At 38.5% G+C, this 15,000-nt stretch overlaps 1 protein-coding gene and 1 pseudogene across 2 annotated transcripts in view; both read left to right on the forward strand.

Annotated features, from left to right (window-relative positions):
- The first annotated feature begins 1,348 nt into the window (after nucleotides 1–1,348).
- LOC137971055 (zinc finger MYM-type protein 2-like) lies at nucleotides 1,349–2,886 on the forward strand (annotated as a pseudogene).
- Nucleotides 2,887–8,764: 5,878 nt separating this feature from the next.
- LOC138000870 (uncharacterized) overlaps nucleotides 8,765–15,000 on the forward strand; it is a 51,291-nt gene continuing 45,055 nt past the window's right edge. Inside the window, exon 1 of one of the 2 annotated variants that reach the window (XM_068847554.1) lies at nucleotides 8,765–8,836. The gene's annotated coding sequence lies outside the window, so the exon portion shown is untranslated. Of the gene's footprint in view, nucleotides 8,837–10,456; nucleotides 10,512–15,000 lie in introns of those variants that run through there. The other variant, XM_068847548.1, reaches the window with a different exon arrangement.

Consider the following 15,000-nt stretch of genomic DNA (forward strand, 5'->3'; position numbering starts at 1 on the left):
ATTATCATATCGAGTAGTGATCATGTCACAGTTCATGTCTCCCAGTACAAAAATTCTACATTTTCACTATCCAATTTCCCAAATGGTGAAACAATACCAATGGAAGAGTCAGGTGGTCTGTAACAAGTAACAATCACAAAAGATTTTGAATTTGGCTTATTGGTTTCCAAGCAAAGATTTTCTAATGCATCCATATGTAGGTTATTTCGAAGTGTAAAATTGATTGAATTTTTTACATAGAAACATACCCCTCTGCCGCATTTTGTTAGTCTATCGCAGCGAATTACTTCGTATCCCGGAATATGAACTTTATGATCTCGAATACTCTCGTTCAGTTTCGTTTCATTTATGGAAACAACATCGAATCATTGTTTGCTAATAGGGCCGAAAAATCTGTCTCAATATTGCCTCCTTTGCGCGGCTTTAGAATGGCATCACTCATTATTAATCATTAACGGACAGCACATTATCTCATTCTAGGTGCGATTTAAAATTATTATAAAACAGCTCATTACCTTTAAAATTTAAGTGCAGTCCATCTTTGTTGAGTCCACTATAAGATATGTTCTCATGATGGATTAATTTCCATCCATGTTGATGGCAGAACTTCTTTAGATGCTTGTTGGCTGTTTTCACTTCCTGGTCAAGCTTATCTTTTCTGCATAAAAGCTCCTACAGCGTTCCTATAGTATCGCAGGTGCCCTCGATATGCCTCGCGAGATCCACAATCGATTCCGCAACAGCCTTTGATTCCCTGGTTTTAAAATGATTAGTCCCAATGTGTAAAATCACTTCGTTGGGCGAAGATTCCAGATTTTCCTTGAGATAGTGATTCTTGCCTTTGTCGTAGCGCCCGAGAAAGGCTTGGCTATAACCCTATGGCCGACTGCTTTTCCCAGGTCTTTTCCAGGTATTCTTGAGATCATCGAATCTCCTATGAGCAGGGTTGTGCGCTCTTTTGGTTGTTTTTCGGGTTTGGATTCGTTTCCTGTCAGGGTGTTATTTAATGGATAATTACTGAGGCACATGACATTATGAGAAATATTACATTATAATTATTGATCCCCATGAAATCCTATTGTTTTGCGTCTGTGTTGGATCTTCGATTTTAGTCGCACGTATGTGAGATAATTGTGATGCTCATTGCTATTGTTCCTTGTTTGTGATGAATATATCTTCGATTTTAATGATGCCGAGGATTGTTGTTGTAGCTCGTTGTTATAGTTGTTCAAAACAATTCCAACGATGGAATTAATTCCTGCAAGGTGTGTAACACTGCAAATTTGCATACTTTATAAGCCAGAGAATTCAGTCATTTTACTCAGTGCGAACCTGGTTTAAAAAGACGATGGATTCGTCGGAAGACGAAGGGTTATTTATTACACAGAGTTCTACGAAAGCAGATATTTCAGCAGAAATCCCTGGGTTTAGAAAGACGATGGATTCGTCGGAAGACGAAGGATTATTTATTACACAGAGCACTACGAACGCAGATATTTCAGCAGAAATCGAAGGTAACGTGTAACGTTTGGACATTTCTGTCAGTGCTTTAATTCTTTATCGACTTCTAAAGGCGGCGTTTCCATTTTCTTTTTTTTAAATAGAGCAAAGATTTAGAACGCCAATTACCGCCTCAGAATGCGAGAAGTTTGACAGAAGCTGGGTATCAGACTCCAGCCGCCGAAAATGGGCGTGGGTTTTGAAAGTCTTTGAGGATTGGAAGAAGCAGAGAAATGAAGCGGTTTTGAAACAAGATTATAGTGGCGAGGCGGTAATTCAACAAGATATAGACGAGATGTCGGACGAGATGTTGGACTTTACATTGGCTCGTTTTGTTGCAGAAGTGAGAAAGGAAGATGGCCAAGAGTATCCTGGAAAAACTCTATATGAAATTTTGAGTAGCATTCAAATGTATTTACGTGTGCAATGTAAGCGAAATATAACTATGATCGACAAGAAAGGTTGTACATTTAGAAATCTGAATTCTGCTTTAAACTTTGTAATGAAAGAAAGAGCACGGCAAGGTATAGGAGTAGTGTTAACCAGGCAAATTTGATAACACAGGAACAAGAAAACTATTTGTGGGAACATAGCTTTCTTGGTAGTGAAAATGCAGAATTGCTTCGCGATACGTTGGTTTGGGTTTTAGGCGTTATTTTTGCTCTGAGGGCCGGGCAAGAACACAGAAACTTGAGACTAAGAAATTCACAGTTGTCTTTACAGTGTGACAAATTGGGGCGTGAATTTTTGCAGTATACCGAGGATATCAGTAAGACAAATAATGGGGGATTGAGTCATTTGCGTATCAAAAGGAAAGTTGTTCGGGCATATAAGAATTTGACAAATGTTCAGCGATGCCCGGTTGAGCTGTATAAAAAATACTTGTCTCACGTGCCAAATGAAGTTAGTGACGACGCATTTTATTTGCGCGCTTTGCCAAAGCCAAATGGGGAAATATGGTACTACAAAAAGGCAGCAGGGAGAGAAACTTTAGGAAATGTGGTAAAGAAAATTATGAAAAAAGCGCAGTTCGATGGGCACTACACTAATCACTCTCTGAGGCGTTCTTGTGCTACACGATTGTATGATAGTGGTGTTCCAGAACAACTTATCCAAGAAACCACTGGCCATCGGTCTTCCGATGGTGTCAGAGCATATAAATGTACCTCATCGGCACTCAAAAGGGAAGCAAGCGAAATTTTGCAGGGTTCTCTTTCAAAAAAGGCTGTAACTGATGTAGAGAAAAAGGAAGAAAACGGTGCTGGGGAAAATTATATCGCACCAGAGGTTAAAGTAGTAAGCCCGGAAAAATGTGATCAAGAGGGTAGTAATCAGTCAGTAGTTGTTAGCACTAATTCCACTAGAATTGTTATTTCCTATAAATAAACTGATGAATACTTCTTAATACAATAAATTGTGTTCTATACTATCAGTCTCCGTGATTGCATTTAGTTGATCAAAATGGCACCTCGAAACAAAAAATTAAGTTGCAATGAACGAGAATTAAACGCAAACGGTACTGTTGACAATGTTGTAAGCTATCAGTTTTTGCGCACTTTATACATTAAATTTCCTAAAACAGGCTGCAATATTTTAAATAATTGTAGCCTGCACACTGCAATATTTTTAATATTGCAGCCTGCACAGTGCAATGTTTTTAATATTGCAGCATGCTTATTTAGCGCGTAGAATTATATTACCCCTGATAATTTCCCTGCTAACAAAAAGGACCGCCTCCGTTTTCCTCAGACAGTTGTTTTGCCATATTAAAGACTACAATCGTTGATTTAATGCAGACAGAGAACAATAGAATTTCATGGGGATTAGTAATTATTAGGACCTCCTTTGTCTTTCGATTTCTTTCTTTTGTTCTTTGATTTCACATTGAAGCCTTGTTCTTTGTTGGCGCAAGGTGTGGACTCATCCATATTTTGGACAATGCTATGTTCGTTAGAGGTGTTATTCGTTGAGCGGCATTGAGTAGCTGCTTCTCTGGATACGATTTGCAATGCAAAACTTAAAGAATCGCGTTCTTGGACTAACTTTTTATTTTCTTCCTTCAAAGATAGAATTATATCCCGAAGTCGAGAATTTTCGGATCTCAGGTCTCCCTCTTTAGGTTTCCCTTTTATATGAGCCCATAAGTTCAGCGCTTCAGATTTCAGACAGTCCAACTCCTCTTGTACTGATTTGACGTTCTTGTTAAATGCCGGTGTAGAAGCTTCTTCTTCATTCGCGAGAATAACTGAGTCGTCATCAACCGGTAACTGGAGTAGCTTGTTCAGGTCTGCTTTCATTGCTTTTGCTTCTGGACCTTGGACTTGAAGTGTGCCGGTACTGTTGAATAAAACCAACGTGATTCTCTTCGACTTCAAAGAACGAGATCTTTCAGAGGGACTCGTGGTTGCAGAAACTTCCAAATTCAGGACTTTCGAACAAAATTCCTGAAGTTGTGTTAGGCTCCCTTTCCACTTAAATAGACTTTGTTTGTCGTCCCAATGTAGGTATTGGTTTTAGGGAGATGAGGAAGGTTCAGTGCCAACAAATTCGACGGAATTCGCCGCGGAGCCCTCAGATACACGTCCGCACGCCATCATATCTATGCTGGATAACGAATGAAAGACCATGGAAACAATATGAGCAGCATCGCGTGGAAGAAATTCGCAAGTTAACTTCAAAGAGAAACTGGCGACATTGCCCTGGAAAACAGAACCCAGCTGATTTGCCGTCGCGAGGATTTAACGCGAAAGAACTGTCGGTTAATACCATTTGGTGGAACGGGCCCGAATTCCTCTACAATCCTGATATCGGAATGGTCTTTAAGCGAACAACGACAAGAAGAAGATGAATTAGCTCTCAAAGAAACTGTTAAAAATCCAGTCGAGATCACACACTCATTGGTTTCGCGTTCGCCCAGTTGTTCAATAGATCCCAAGATTGACGCATTAATCGACGTAAAACAATTCAGTGAATTAACAAAATTGCTGCGTGTGACAGCCATAGTCGTCGGTTTTGTAAACAAGCAAAAGAACAAGGTACGAAGCAAGTCGAAACCCGAGAACGGAAATGAAATTCTCGGTGCATTGAACTTAGCTAAAGCAGAAGAACTTTGGATAAAGTCTGTTCAAGCGTCTTCATTTGAACAAAAAATCAAGTTCCTTCACGATCACCGTCAATCCAAGTCTGCGCCGCCGACTTACGTCTTCCAGTTTGGATTATTTCTTGAAGATGGAGTTGTCAAATGCAAGGGGAGGATAAATAATGCCGATTTATCGGGGAACACAAGAAATCCAATTCTACTGCCACCGAAACACGAGTTCGTCCGATTAATCATCAAAGGTGCGCACGAATCAGTAAAACATTGCGAAACAAGAAGATCTTTCAGATCTTAAAACCGCGCGTTCAAAATTTATCTGTTTTCTTACCACTATAGTCGCAACGTAGTACACATTCCAAAGCAGTCCTAGTTGATCCACTGATGACTATAGAACCAAAATCACTTGATCAATCTGTAGCACAACAAACTGACAACAACGGCTGCAAACAAAGTTATTGCACCATTACTTAGAGCCGTTGTCAAATCTCCGATTGCACTTTGATTGCACCATCAGTCGAAACCGTTGTGAAATATCCGATAACGTAATAGTCTTAGCTTTCTTTCTTAAAAGTCACGATTACATGTTTCAATAAGACACAAAAATATATATATTTTGCTGTAAATAAAAAGCGGACTATATTCATAAAATTTTAAGTACATTCACGTTTTAACAGCTTTTTGGCGAATAAAGATCCTAAGTTGCATGACTGGAAGTCCCACTGACCATGTCGCCGAGTGGAAGTCTGGTTCAGCTCTCCGACAAAACGAAAAAAAAAACGAGATGCTTCCGTGAAGCATACACTGGGCTGCCTGTGGTACGTGTTACAGAAAATCAGAAGGCACTGGATTGTGTGGTATTGAAATACCACATTCATTCCAGCATTCCAGTCTCTGAAGAATAACAAATAAAAGAGAAGCGAGAAACATTGGCTTCTGGGCTGACATATTGATAATTTTCAAGTTCCCTCACAACTTCTTTTCACCACAAGTGTGCCCTCTGAGCATCTGACAGCTTTGTAATACTAAAGTTCACTGAAGTTATCCATGTCCGGCGGGGTTAGTGTCAGGATGGGAGACCAAAACAATAAACCCCTCATTAAACAGAAGCATCTGACCGAAAAAAAAGTTACGATCAGCGACAAACATTTTGGGAGATTTTTGCTACGTTCAAATAAATCGCAAAATCGAAAGTGACATGGCCGGAATTCAGCGGGCGCCGTGATTAAGTTACCTCGGCATGTTTACTCGCCAAACAGTGAAGCATCTGTGTCAAATGATGGCAAGATACCGGGTTTTTGTAAGTTTCTTTTTCTGTCAAGTGTTATAAAGTTTGACAACGAAATGAGCGAAGTCAAAACAAAGATCACAATCGCCCAACTCTTGTTTATGCAAAGTCAAAATTTACTCTCCAGGACGCGTTCGACGTTATTTATCACCAGGTAATTTCATCATTTTGGAAATAGCAACTACTTTATTATTCATCTGCGTCACAATTTTTCACTGATTTTGGGGCTCATTTTGTTGAAACTCAAGCACGCTTCCAACAGGCCTGTGAACCCTTCCTGCTTACAGAGCAATACTAAAAAACTTCTCCCATATCCCATAACCTTAAGCTCGGAAATTCAATACACAACATGATATTATAATTCACAAAGGCAGAAAATACCACAAAATCCTTTTCCAGCGAAAAATTTATTGAAACAAACAACATATTTGCTCTTAGAGGCGAAAACCTCTACCTATTTCATTGTGTGCGTCAAGGCAAGAAACTCAATCATGTCAAATTACCATGTACTTCAAGTAAATACAGCTCACTTTGATTTCGGCTCGACGGGCGATAGATTGTTGTCGAAGTCCATTATTCGTCGCTTTTAAGATTCCACCGCCTGTATATCCAATTGACTTGCCATTATTGAGCTTCATAAGGGTATATTTTATCCAAAGATCCACTAAAACGCCATTCGTGTTACATGACTTTCGACGCCATTGCCGGTTTAGTTAATCGTTCTACTGTGTCCACCAGAGAAATCTACGCATTTTCCACTACCCTCTCGATCCTAAGAAAATACGCGCAGAAGGCTCTATGCACAAAGCCACCACTTAGCAGGGGAGTGACAGGCAAGACTTTTACCGACACGGAAAAAATAAAAATAATAAAAAAAATAAACCAAACAAACTAAACACAGACCCCAACTGGGTTTGCCATACTGGCAACCCAGTAAAAAATTAACCGATTGCAGAGCAAGAACCGCGCTTTGCCCATGGCCGCGCGGTTAATAAGGGACACACTCACCCTGATCAGAGAACGATTTTGGATTTTGAGAGATCGCGAAGCAGTAAAACAAGTGATTAAAAAAATGTGTAATTTGGTGGAAATCGATGAAACTTCATACAAGTCACAATCTTCCCCCGGTCTTCCATGCGAACGGGTTTCGGAGGATCCACCTTTTACGCATGTGGGATTGGACTTTGTCTGCCCGTTGAATGTTGACAGCGGTAATCCAGACGAGGAGATATCAACCAAAGTTTACTTATGTTTGTTCACATGCGCTTCGACAAGGGCTGTACAGTTGGAGTTATGCAAAAGCCTCAACGTTCAAGATTTTCTGTTAGCATTCAGACGATTCACTAGTCGACGCGGACTCCCTGCTACTCTTACGTCAGATAACACAAGGACCTTCAAATCTTCGAGCAAGGAACTAAGAAAGATCATTAGATCCAACGAAGTGGTGCGTTACCTCGTTAACCAGAAAATTTCGTGGAACTTTATCATCGAAAGGGCTCCGTGGTGGGGAGGTTTCTGGGAGCGATTGGTCCTAAGTATCAAGACGCCTTTAAAGAAAGTACTCGGTCGGTCAACTTTGAATTATGAAGTGCCGCGAACAGTACTGTTGGAAATCGAAGCAGTAATCAACGCAAGGCCAATCACTTACATCCATGATGACGCGGATTCAATTTCTTATGCATTACACACCTTATAATCTTATTTATGGTCGACGTGTCACGCCAACACCGAACAGTTCTCATCACGAGATCATCAGTACGCATCAATCTTTGACAAGAAGAGCTCGCCATCACAAGAATTTACTTCAACAAGTAAATAAACAGTGGAGAAAGGAATATCTCACTAGCTTGCGTGAACAATCGAGCGTAGCAAACAGAAGAAATGGTTCTCAAGAAATCTCCGTCGGAGATACTATTTTACTTAAAAACGATTCATCGACCAGAGTCTTCTGGAAACTAGCGAGAGTTAACGTTGAGGAACTCATTTCTGGAGCTGATGGAAAGATTCGAGCAGCTATTGTTAAGGTCGGAAACAGTGAAAGGCGTTCGACATATTTACGGAGAGTTGTGCAGCATTTGATTCCAATCGAAGTTAGATCGAATGTGGACAGTGAGATCAGACAGCCTGCTGAGAACCAAGTTTCTAATTTTGCCGTTCGACCCCGACGAAAGGCAGCCGTAGTTGGGGAGGTCGACCGTCACTGAACATAGTTTGATCAAATCTTAGTATTTTGTTGAACAGAGACATCGAACGTTGAAAGTTTCTCGCAATGCGAAAAAAACTTTGGGGAGTGTAGAAAACGTTTACGTGCGTATAAAGGACACGTTCATAGTACATATGGAACTTGAGACTCTCTTTTTGTTTGTACAGTGACAGTTGATTGATTAATTTAGTGATTCTCATATTACCTTTATACGGATAAAGCGATTACACATTAACTCGACATAATAAACGAGTTGCAATTACGTCTACGCTTGGTTTATTATAGATGTGACTTTTTTTTATCACAGGGGCACTTTTTGTTTTCGGTCAGTTGGGGTTCTTTCCTCAAAAGTTTGAACTTCCTAGAAAGTCAAACTGGTTTTATTTTCGTGTTTTCAAAGGAAGAATGCACGTCACCTACTTCAGTCGGGGCTACTGAATCGTTAATAAAGTCTGCATTTTCATAAAGAACAAATAATTGAAAATAAGAATTAAACCGGCAACTCTTGACTAATTTTCTCTGAAATTTGGGAAAACAAAAGTTGTTAGTTAACATTTGCGTTCCTTGCAGAGAAATCCATTGCTGAGAAAAAAGGAACAAAACGCATATATAATTAACTATAGTACTTGCTGTCAATCATTGTCGTATATAATCATTATCGTGTATAATCATTAGTAAAATTGACTCGTATGAGATCAGCTTTTAGATCACTTGCAAAGCACTTCATCAAGACAATTGCGAAGTTAGAAGCGTAAGTATAAAATAGAATCGTTAAAATATTTTTTTGTTGTCATACGTCAATGCTCACTTTCAGTGAGACTACATTAACTATGCGTTAAGATTTCAAAAATATACTAAAAAACCGCGCGAAATTCACTATCGCAATTTTTTTTCTCAAAAATTATTAAAGTTAGGGGGAAAGTAATACATCATTTTAAAGCTAAGAAAATAAACTTTCCAAAAACATATAACTTATTTACAGAGAACTAAAACATTTTATAAAAAGAGAATATAATGAATAAATATATACAAAAATAACACAAAAATTAGTTTTCCACACGGATTTGGTCATATGCATTTTAACGTTGATTACGAATTTTTGGTTGCAAAGTAAAAAATTTCCATATTTTGTCTGCTTACTTGGACATAAATTTGACCGAATATTGTTCAGGCAGGAATGTTTTCGACATTTTTTAGTAATCCGAATAGCGATTATGTGTAATGTGCTAATTCGATATAAGTGCCAAGTTTGCGATCTGTTGCTGCGGCAACGAGACAGATCATTTTACGAATAATTAACGTCTTTTTTCGACGAAACATTCATCCCAGGAGATAAAATAATATGGTGGCCATGTAACTGAGTTAACTTAAATATATAGGATTTGGAGCGAAAACAAGCGAATATTTTGAGGGTTAACAAATTAGTGGATAAACAATTAAAAGCAAATTATAATTGGCTAGCTGTAACGGATATCAGTAACTGCATTTTTTTTTCTTAATATATATTGAATTAGGAGTGAATGGATGAACGCGAATTTCAAAAATTCGCGTTAATTTAAGCTAACGTTAATTTCCGCCCTGCTAATTAATTAGCACGCTAATTTCCGCGACCTTAATTACCATATTTTCCCCCCAAATCTGTGACTCACTCCAGACATTCTTGACACCTAGCCAAACAATTGATTTTATTCGGGCACTTTAGTTTATATCGATCTTTTGCATTACTAAATCGTCTACTGTACTTCACCTGTGTTTTCGCCTGCTTCTTGAATTTTGGTATCATGGACACTGTGAAGAACGCTCGAAGTGGCCAGATTCCTTCTCTTAACCCATACCGTTTAGGGACAATTGCACGATCATTGTTTATATTTTGGAGTTTCACAGTACCACTTAATGTTAAACTAAAGTTGTTCCCGTTCTCTCAAAATCTAGGGTTCACTACTCGCCATACTGTGCTAACTTTCCCATACAGAATTTTTTCCATTTTTATGCGGGAACTACATCGTATAACACCGTATTTTTTTTTCGGTCAGTTGGGGTTTTTTCCTCAAAAGTTTAAACTTCCTAGAAAGCCAAACTGGTTTTATTTTCATGTTTTCAAAGGAAGAATGTACGTCACCTACTTTAGTCGGGGCTAAAAATCGTTAATAAAGTCTGCATTTTCATAAATACCAAATAATTGAAAATAAAAATGAAACCGGCAACTCTTTGCGAAAACAAAAGTTGTAAGTCAAAATTAGCGTCCGTTGCAGAGAAATCCATTGCTGAAAAAAAAGGAACAAAACGCATATAATTAACTAATAGTATTTACTGTCAATCAGTGTCTATCATTGTCGTACATAATCATTAGTAAAATTGACTCGTATGAGATAAGCTTTTAGATCACTTGCAAAACACTTCATCAAGACAATTGCGAAGTTAGAAGCGTAAGTATAAAATAGAATCGTTAAAATATTTTTTTGTTGTCATACGTCAATGCTCACTTTCATTGAGACTACATTAACTATGCGTTAAGATTTCAAAAATGTATTAAAAAACCGCGCGAAATTCACTATCGCATTTTTTTTTCTCAAAAATTATTACAGTTAGGGGAAAAGCAATACATCGTTTTAAAGCTAATAAAATAAACTTTCCAAAAACATATAACTTATTTACAGAGACCTAAAACATTTTATAAAAAGAGAATATAATGAATACATATATGCAAAAATAACACAAAAATTAGTTTTCCACACGGATTTGGTCATTTTAACGTTGATTAAGAAGTTTTGGATGCAAAATAAAAATTTTCCTTATTTTATCTGTTTTCTTGGACATAAATTTGACTAAAAAACTGATCAAGCCCCCTTTGCTACGGCAACGACCCACATGACATTACGAATAACTGATGTCTGTTGGCCAAAAATCACCCACATTACCGATTTTTCGACGGAAAATTCAAACCAGAGGATAAAATAAGGCCAAACTGCAGGATACCCCGCACTACTAGCTATTATGCGTAGCTCTTATAAATGGCTACGCGGAAATGCGTTTGATATATCAATATTCACCGTGACATGGCTGCGAGGTTTTATGGTTAAATTTGAATATTATTTTGTTTAGAGAAATCTCTCTTGAGACTTGTGAGACAAAGAACAGAACTGAGCCGTGAAATCTGACCCCAAAGTCTCGTATGTCGATGTAACGAACTCCGTCTGAGCCTAGGCACAGATTTGAAACTAGCCTGTTCCAGGTTCCCAGACAGTCGGGAAAACGAAAACATTTTTCGCACGCATTTTGTTCTCTTTCCCTACTTTCTGAGAGCCTGGAACAGGCTAATTTCAGCTGGTTAGCCTGTCAACAGTTACTACGGCTCAAGTAACTTCGCTGAATTATGAATAAATTACAACGGAGTAGCTGCGTAGACGCGCAGCCACCTTCTAGAGAACTTGAGTGAATTATGAATGAATTACACCAGAGTAGCCGAGTAGAGGCGAAGCCACCTTCCGGAGAACTTGAATGAATTATCAATAAATGATGGATCTGGGTCGACTATGGAGGAGTGAAGACGTATTTTCACCCGCTCCGCTTTATTTGAATGTCAAAATATATTTTTTAGCGTCAATTTCATTGCATTTCTGAGCTGCCCAGCAAACAGAAACGGAAAACCAGAAATAGTAGTGGCTCGGAAGCTGTTTCTCCTGACGGCAAGAGATTTTTCGAAGTGAACAACAAAGTAATCGAATCAAGCGCTGACGGCAACGGCAAGAACTTCACGTCAGCTTCGACCATGACAGAAATGATTGTTCAGCAACATCAACAGGCTGACAAACGGTCGCTGTGTCTATCAAGAAGTCTACAATAGGAGGGAGAATCTGCGATTTTTGGGCCTCCCTGAAGTGATCGGCACCGAAGAAGTTGTAAGTGAAGTTATGTATCAGTTTTTGGAGAGGGAGTTGGAGATTGACGGCGCAAGGGACATAGGGTTTCAACGCGTGCATCGAATTGGTAAGAAAAAAACAGGTGCAAGGAGACCGATTATTGCCCACTTCTTAAGATTCCCCGACAGGGAACGTATCTTCAGGAGAGCACTCGAAGTCAGAGATGATACAGAGGTGAGAGTATTCACTGATTTCCGTAAGGAAATTCAGGAAAGACGCAAGAAGCAATGGCCAAAATTAAAAAAGGCAAGAGAAGAAGGAAAATTAGCCTCGTTTGATAAGAAGGAACCCGGCTAGCTATACCGGTATATCGATGGACATTTTATTCCTACGTAATGTAATGTAATGTAATGTAATGATGCTTAAAACTATTTAAGAGTGAAAAATTATGGACGCTATAGAAACGTTTGTTTTTTTTTTTTCGCTTTGTATTTCGTATTCAAATTTAGGAGTATGTATAAAGTTCCAAATCCCATAGGCTGCGCTCCGGGTAAAGTTATCCGCAGTCATAATTTACTATTGTGCTTAGTGAAGTGTATTGTATGTTTGTACAACAAGAACCTCTTTACAAATTGCAAGCCATTTCATCTATTTTTATTTATGCGCAGTTTTTCAGTGCAGAATATTTCGCATAGCTAGCAAAACAACAAACCAATTCTTTTATTCGAAAAGGAATATACTGATTTCAAATTGCTGTAGCTAAATGTTCGAGGGATTCGTTCTGCAAAGAAAAGGAAAGCCCTCTTCATGTGGCTAAACGAGCGGAAATATGAAATCATTTTTCTTCAAGAAAGATATTGCACATGGATGTTGAAGATACCTGGAAAACACAATGGCAAGGTAAGCTTCTTTCGTCACATGGTACTAATCATAGCTGTGGTGTAATGGTTCTAGTAAGAAGTAACTTAAAATCTGTCGAAGTGGATGTTCAAGGTCGCTATGTTGTAATGGAACAATGCCACTTTTTTGATAATCTAAATGACATCATTGAGAATTTCGTCGTCGACCAAGAACAAAAGATAGTTATAGGTGGAGATTTTAACACCGCGCTTGATTCCGACCTCGACTGCTCAGGTGGTAACCCTTTTAGAAAAGATTCCGTTAAAAACATCCAAGATTTATGCCTAGACTATGATTGGGTAGACATATGGAGAATAAGGAATCCTGAAACTAAACGTTTCACTTGGAGGCAAAGAAATCCATTAATTCAGAGAAGATTAGTGATGTTTGTCAAGAGGATATCGAAAAGCCCGACATTATTTCATCGATCAATTCCATTCGGCAATTGTTCTCCACTTTAATAATATAGACAGACAAAAGCATGGTCCTTCTTTCTTGAAATTTAATGTTAGCTTAGTAGAAGATGTCAATTTTGTTACACTGTTAAATGAAAGGAAATTAGCGATAAAAGAGTATTATGGGATTTAATTAAATACAGAATACGGCAGGTGTCGATGAAATACCGTGAAAAGAGAAGGCACGTAAAAGAAGGGAAAAGATTACTGACATTGAGGCTTCCTAAGCTTTAAAGACTTGTAAGGAACTGAGTGTGGGCGATGTCCGTCCTCGGAAAACCTTGAACAATTAGAAATTTTAAAATCAGAGTATAACAGCATATATAAGAACTTATCTCAAGGCGCAATCGTTCGATCTAGAGCAACTTGGTATGATAAAGGAGAAAAGAGTAACTAGTATTTCGTAAATTTTGAATCACACAAAAGGCTAAAAGCTCCGTGCGTAAGGTGTTCAATAAGGATGGCATTTTAACCACGAATCCTAAAGAAATATTGCAAGAGATTGAGAAGTTTTACTGTATAAGGCTGATTCTTTAACACCCTCTGAGAATTTACTGAATTCGTTTCTAGAAAATCCAGAAATACCAAGACTCACTGCAGAAAATGCTCAAGCTTGTGAATGGAAATTAACGGTTGCCGAATGCCTTAAGAGTCTCCAATTATTTGAAAATAATAAGTCACCAGGTGATGACGGCTTAACGGCAGAATTTTATAAGGCTTTTTGGAATATTGTAGGTAATCTAATGGTAGAAAGTTTAAATTATTCGTACGATCACGGAGAATATAGTCAAACACACAGAAGCGTACTATCATTACACGTATTGAAAAAAAAGATAAACACAAGAGGGATATAGCTAACTGGAGACCAATATCGCTTGTTAATGTTGATTTAAAAATTGGCTCTAAAGCTACTGCTAAAAGACTCGAGGCTGTTCTACCTAGCGTTGTTCATCATAATCAATGTGCATATGTCAAAGATAGAACTATTTGTGATGCCGTGAAGTCTATCGAGGATATTTCGGACTATACAAAAAGATATCAAATAGAAGGAAGACTGATCGCTATTGATTTCAAGAAAGCCTTTGACTCTGTAAGTAGAGATTTTTTGTTTAGTACTCTGTCTGCTTTTCATTTTGGAGCTTCTTTTATACAATGGATCTACACATTTTATAACAATACATCAAGCTGTGTTTTGAAGAATGGTTTTTCCACTGCCCCGTTTGAGGTTCAGTGGGTGGTTAGGCAGGGAGACCCTCCTAAAGTTATCGACAACTAAATAAGTCCGATAAAGGGATTCCACACACTGGCGCTCAAATACTGATTTAGCAACCGATACGCAGGGAGGTTGGGCACCAAGAGCTTACTACGCATGCTAAGGTGTTCGTGCATTCAAAATGGCGGCAAGAAAGGAGAAAAGCGGCAAAAGAGAACGCCGATTTAACGACGCAGAAAAATGTTATTTGGTTGATATAATATGCAACGAAGAAACTACTAATGCAGATGGGGATCAAGATGAGCCTGTTTTTACTTCTGCAATCCTCCATGTTTTAAGCCGGCGGGGAAAGCCGCTGGCACAATGGCGCGGAGATCTAAAAGTAGTCGACAACTGAAACAAAAACAAAAATTCTCACACACTAGAAAAACGCCAAAAAATGAGGCTGTCGACAATTAAGCAGTCTCTCTTTTCTAAAAGGAAAACT

The sequence above is a fragment of the Montipora foliosa genome, chromosome 1 (genome assembly GCF_036669935.1).
Source record: "Montipora foliosa isolate CH-2021 chromosome 1, ASM3666993v2, whole genome shotgun sequence".
Lineage (NCBI taxonomy): Eukaryota > Metazoa > Cnidaria > Anthozoa > Scleractinia > Acroporidae > Montipora > Montipora foliosa.